Raw genomic sequence first — 6,425 nt, 5'->3', positions numbered from 1 at the left:
TACGGCATCTGAAAATAGAAAATGGCTTCTGTGGAAGCCAGCACTGCTGCAGCAGAGTAAAATAAAGACAAAGGCTCCTGCGGGAACGGGAACTGCTGTGTCAGTGGGGAAATACAGAAAAAAAGCTCCTGCGGGAGCGGGAACTGCTGCGGCAGTGGGGAAATATGGAAAAGCTCCTGTGGGAGCGGGGACTGCTGCGGCCGTGGGGAAATACAGATAAGGCTCCTGCGGGAGCAGGAAATGCTGCGGCAGTGGGGAAATACAGAAAAGGCTCCTGCGGGAGCGGAAACTGCTGTGGCAGTGGGGAAATATGGAAAAGCTCCTGTGGGAGCGGGGACTGCTGCGGCCGTGGGGAAATACAGATAAGGCTCCTGCGGGAGCAGGAAATGCTGCGGCAGTGGGGAAATACAGAAAAGGCTCCTGCGGGAGCGGAAACTGCTGCGGCAGTGGGGAAATACAGAGAAGGCTCCTGCGGGAGCGGGGACTGCTGCAGCAGTGGGGAAATATGGAAAAGGCTCCTGCGGGAGCGGGCACTGCTGCGGCAGTGTAACATACAGACAAAGGCTCCTGCGGGAGTGGGCACTGCTGCGGCTGTGGGGAGATATGGAAGAGCTCCTGCAGGAGTGGGAACTGCAGTGGCAGTGGGGAAATACAGAAAAAAGGCTACTGCGGGAGCAGGGTGCTGCTGGGCCAATGGGGAGCTGCTGAGCCAGTGGGGAAATACAGAAAAGGCTCCTGCGGAAGCGGGCACTGCTGCGGCAGTGGGGAAATACAGAGAAGGCTCCTGTGGGAGCGGGAACTGCTGCAGCTGTGGGGAAATATGGTAGAGCCCCTGCGGGAGCGGGCACAGCTGTGGTGGAGTGAGAATTAAGTAAGGCACCTGCGGGAGCGGAGATAGGCAGTTATAGATGGATTAGGTGATGTTAAAGGGGTTAACTATGGTGGGTCTTTGAGTGAACGGGGCTGTACTGACGTTAAAGGGGTTGGCCGATGAGGGTTCGGTGGGCTTCCTTGATGTGGGAGCGGTCCGATCGAATGTTGCTCTTGAAAGCTTCTGACAGCCAGCGATCGAGTGCTTGTATCTGCTGCTGGGAGAGGCCTTTTTGGGCGCTGTGGTTGCTGCACCAATTCGGAATGAATGGCTGGAAAAATGATCAGCTGGGGTACCGGATAGAAGCAGAACGGACTTAAGGTGCTTTTGAAACCAGAAACGAGTGACGGGGCGGTTGGAGACGTCTGTAAAAAGGGGGTCGGATGGGAGTTTGGACTGTGATTTCCTGAGCTGGATGAAGGCTAGGAGGGCTTGGTATGGTAGTATGGGTGATTGTAGGTTGAAAATGAAAATGAAATGGCCTCTCTTGGTCTGGTCTGTTTTACTTTGTTTAATGAAGTAAGAGATGGTTTCGTCATCCAGCACCGTTAGATCGGAGATAGTGGGGTGGATGTTTGGATTGAAGCTAGATGTGATAGTGAGCTCAGAGCATCTGAGAAAACCAAAGAAAGCCAGGATGAACATGGCATCAAGTGTGCGGGCGGTGTGAATGCAATGATAACCTCTGCGGAGGGTAGAAATACATTTGGTCAATATTTGTAAGGTTATGGGCTGCCTGGTGTCTGGGCGGGTGGGATGGGCTCTTTGGATACCTTTGATGAGTGGGGAGGTCTGAGAATTGGCTATCTGGGGTGAGGGAAAAATTGGATTTCGCTTAGATAAAATGGAGCTGATTTGTAGGTTTTTGTTGATGTTAAGGTGAGAGATGAATGAGGTGATAGCGAGCAAGGAAAAGTCGGGGAACGGCAGGTTGTAAGTAGAGTGAAATGCTTTAAAGCACTTCCAAGCTGTTAGGTAAGATTAGAGGGTCCTGGGGGAGACGGCTTGAAGAATAGAGTTGAGGGAAGCTTTGAGGAGAGGTCTCAGTGGATGATTTACGGGAATATCAGTTCTGAATAGGTAGCTACTGGGGTTGGGACTGGATCCGCCTCTGGTGCCAACGTTCTGAATTTCTGGAAGGCAAAGCGAGAGAGAGAGTCAGCTATTTGTTTTTTTGAACCAGGAATATGTTTTGCATTTACAATGAATTGGTCGCGAGCCGAGATCTAAATCAGGCATCTTAACAAAGGCATTAGGGCGGGTAAATGGGAACGGCCTTTATTGATGCAGTGCACGGTAGCCTCGTTGTCGCAGTGGATGATGCTGGTGGCGGACCACTCCTTACCCCACAGAAGGGCTGCGATGACTAAGGGATATAGCTCGATTAGAGCTGAGGATTTTAGCTGCTGTGGTAAGTCTAACAGCTGGGGGGGCCACGTAGATGCGAACCAGTGGCCTTGGTAAAATCCTCCGAAACCGACGGAGAAGGCGGCGTCAGTAAATATCTGAATGTCAACGGGGGATGAAATTAAGTTATTGTAAAAGAAAGATAGGCCGTTACATTGTTTAAGAAAGGATATCCATAAGCTGAGCTCGTGGCAGCACGAGTCAGTTAGTGATATTCGATCCTCTAGTGCAGGGTTCCTCAAATCTTGCCCTGGAGGGCCAATGCGCTGCAGAGTTTAGCACCAACCCTGATCAAACTCACCTATCTGTGATTTTCTAACGATCCTGAAGACATTGATTAACATGCTCAGGTGTGTTTGATTAGGGTTAGAGCTAAACTCTGCAGGAAAGTGGATCCCGTGGGCCAGATTTGAGGATCTCTGCTCTAGTGCATGGGCGGAGGACGCGAGAGAGAGGAGATGTGAGATAAAAGGGCGGCCCTGTGGGATAATGCGCATTGTGAAATTTAGATGACCGGGAATGGATAGCAGCTCGCGTTTTGAGCAGCTTGGGTTGTCTAAGAGAGTGGAAGCAACCAAAATCGTCCTATCAATTTTTTCCTTCGGTAGAGAAGCCTGGAATTTTTGTGAATCTAAGTTGATACCCAAAAATTCGATGGCGGTGCTCGAGCCCGCGGTTTTGTCTTGGGCGAGAGGAATCCCGAGCTCTGAAAAAACCTTTTGGGTTGTCAAAAGGTGCGCGGCTGGGATGGAGTCGGGAGGTGAGATGATTAAAGTGGTCATATGATGCGATTTCAATTTTTCCTTTCTCTTTGGAGTGTTACAAGCTCTTGGTGCATAAAGAAGATCTGTAAAGTTGCAAAGACTAAAGTCTCAAATCCAAAGAGATATTCTTTATAAAAGTTAAGAGTCAGCCACACCTACCTAAAATGGCTCGTTCTAACACGCCCCCACATGTCTACGTCATGATGTGGGAAGATTTGCATAACGACTCCCAAATGTTCATGCAAAGAAAGAAGGTGTAACTTTTATTCTCGTTGTAGTATTGTTGCCGCCGCCGTCATGTTGTGAAGGCACTGTGTGATTCGTTGTGAAAGCGAAACTACATTGTTTGGCCTTCCAAAAGAGGACGATATCCGCTTCGTCATGCCTAGAGCCTAAAGCTGATCTGTGCTGATTGCTGAGGAAATACAACAACTTTGCGCTGTGGATCGCTCCGCTCACTCTAGCCCTCCGGCCGTTCCTCACTCTAGCCCCCGGCCTCTGCTCACTCTAGGCTACCACATGTCGAAAATTTTAGGGCTGCTTCTGCAGCCGAAAGTGAGGCAGACGGAAAAGTAACATTTATTATGCCAGCGGATGCCGAATAAATGCCAAAAATCTGGGTGAATGGGCATCACTTTAAAGTCAGATGTGATGTCGACTTTGGCCAGCCAAGCGCCACGATGCGCATCTTTGATCAGGGTAATGGCTTGGTCAATGTCATGGTAGTGGAGAGAAAATTCTTCAAGTGGAATGAGGCTGTTAACGGGGAATTATGCGGGGATGAGAGATCGATTATGAGGTGTTTTTTACCTGAGAATTTCCTGGTAGCTACACCGATGGGGCTAACACGGAAAACATTAAAGAGAGGGACAGAAAAGGGGCCGATCATGAAGTTTGCGTCTGTTTCTTTTTTAATTAGGAAATCGCCTGTTTCGGGGTTCGGCGAGAGCGGACTGGATATTGGGGCAGATGAGGCTTTGGGAGGGGAGATTTCCGACACTGGGGTGAAAGCCATGTGAGAGACCCGATAGTAGATAATCTGTGAAAAGGGAGTCAGGGTGATGAAGCAATTCTGAAGACAAATGAGAAACATGTATTGTTGTATTGTAACAAGTATTGTTTAGCATTTTTATTTGCAGCTTTTTGCACTGGACATATCAAGCGGGCGTGAGCACCACCACAAAAATTGCAAAAATGCATGAAACGGCAGCGCTGCCTTGAGCATCTGCCAGTATTGAAACTGGCGCAGACCTGGCTATCAGAGGGAGCTGAGCGGCGGTGGTAGTTGGAAGTGGGTGGGAAAGGGGTGATTGGGATGTCTAGGAGACACGGGAAATAGCTGGTGGATTTGGGCTGGGATGGCTCGGGGCAGGGGGGAGTAGATGGGTTGATGAAAGGGCATGTAATGGTGGAGTGGGCAATGGATCGACAGACCAAGATATGTTGCGGCAGCCTAAAAATACTCTGTTATGGAGTTCAGAGTCCAAAGCCCCCCAGTAAGGACATTGGTTCCACTGGGCCACTCGGATTGGCGCATTTAGCTACAAATAATTTGTGGTAGGTGTAAAAGTGAGAGCCGCCGTATGATAACACGAGTTCGGCGACTATCGCGAGATAATCGACAAGCTCGCGTCTCCGGTGAGGAAAAACAGTGCAGATGACTTCTATGTAACGGGTCCCAGTAAGGGCATTGATTCCACTGGGCTATTCGGATGGCACATTTAGCAGAAAATAATTTGTGGTAGGTGTAAAAGTGAGAGCCGCCGTATGATAACACGAGTTCGGCGACTATCGCGAGATAATCGACAAGCTCGCGTCTCCGGTGAGGAAAAACAGTGCAGATGACTTCTATGTAACGGGTGAAAGCGATCGTGAATTCGGCAAATTATAAAATACGTGACGGGTTGTGAGCTGTGTTTTTTAAAGTGACAGAAAATCCGCCGCAGTTGATTTGGCAATCTGCAGACGAAGGTGAAGAGCGAGCGAGGGGAGGTGGAAAGGTAGCCGCCGGAACCGCTTGCGGAGGCACCCTCACGCTTGGGACAGTTCAGGGGACGGAAAAGGAGGGGGGAAAGAGAGGGGGAATAACGGGCATCAGGGCCTGCACCATTAGCGGAGGCATGCTCGCACTTGGGACAGCTCCAGGAATGGAAGAATAAGGAGGAAAGAGAGGGGGAATGGCGGGCGTCAGGGCCTGCACTATTAGCGGAGGCATGCTCGCACTTGGGACAGCTCCGGGAGCGGAAGAAAAAGGAGGAAAGAGAGGAGGAATGGCGGGCATCGGGCCTGCGCCATTAACGGAGGCACGCTCGCACTAGAGATGGACGGTGGGGCTGCGGGCCATGGGTAGGGAAGGTGGTACGGAGAGGTGTGAGGCAAGGGTTGTGGGTAGGTGTGCGCCGCTAGCAGAGGTGTGCTCACGCTGACGCGACGACTTGTGGAGACTGAAGCCGGCACTTCCCCAAAATGAGATGCGAGCTGACGCTTGATGGATGGAGGACGGGGTCTGGGGCTAGCGGCATCCGGGGCACGGCCCAGGCTTGCCGAAGGCCTTTTGCTGCAGCCTAACGGCCGGAGGCCCGTCCTCGAGGGAGTGGTGGTTAGCTCGGGCCGTGAGTACGGAACACTGTGGCCCTGGCTCGCTTTATCCGCGGCCTTGGAAGGAGGAGTGGAGCTTGGAGGTGCCCCTGTTTGGAGGGAAGTATAGAGGGCGAGGAGATCCGCCTTGACCGACCGTCGTGGGACGTTGACGCTGGAGCTAATGAGCGCCTATCGTAGTCCTGTCACGGTCCATTTCTCCGCAGCTGGGGCGGAGGAGAGGGCTGAAGCGTAGGAGGACGCTGGAGAAGGTGGCTGACGCCTGGAAGGCGAAGGTGATGGCGTGCCACGGTGTCTAGAGGTATGAGCGACGGTGGCGCAGGAAGGCCGGCGGCCCCGTGTTGCAGCCGCGGGCTTGATTATGGTGTCCTGCGGAGCACTGGTGCGCTGAACGGCGACTGGAGACGCCGGAGGACCCGTGGTGTCAAACGAGTTATCATCCGGGGAAAGTTCAATCTCTGACATGTTGCGGCGATTGGATGTGCCAAAGCTGAAAGACTAGAGATATTGAAGGAAAGACTGCTTTGATTATTTATAGGGGTTCTCTCTTGTGCTGGTTGGATAGATGGTGTAATTACTGATGATGGACTGGCCGTGTTAATTATCTGCGCGTGCTCCTCCCGAAATTTGTTAATAAAACATCACTTAAAGGGGTCATATGATGCTGCTAAAAAGAACATTATTTTGTGTATTTGGTGTAATGAAATGTGTTTATGCGGTTTAAAGTAAAAAAAACACACATTATTTTCCACATACTGTACATTATTGTTTCTCCTCTATGCCCC

General features: G+C 51.1%; 1 pseudogene; it reads right to left on the bottom strand.

Annotated features, from left to right (window-relative positions):
- Window positions 1–974: 974 nt before the first annotated feature.
- On the bottom strand, window positions 975–6,105 carry LOC107586885 (uncharacterized; annotated as a pseudogene).
- Between the last annotated feature and the right edge of the window lie 320 nt (window positions 6,106–6,425).

This window comes from Sinocyclocheilus grahami, unplaced genomic scaffold (genome assembly GCF_001515645.1).
Source record: "Sinocyclocheilus grahami isolate Dianchi unplaced genomic scaffold, SAMN03320097.WGS_v1.1 scaffold86.1, whole genome shotgun sequence".
In the NCBI taxonomy this organism is placed as follows: Eukaryota; Metazoa; Chordata; class Actinopteri; order Cypriniformes; family Cyprinidae; genus Sinocyclocheilus; species Sinocyclocheilus grahami.
Note: the sequence above shows the minus strand (reverse complement) of the source record. Positions and strands in the feature narration are given on the sequence as shown.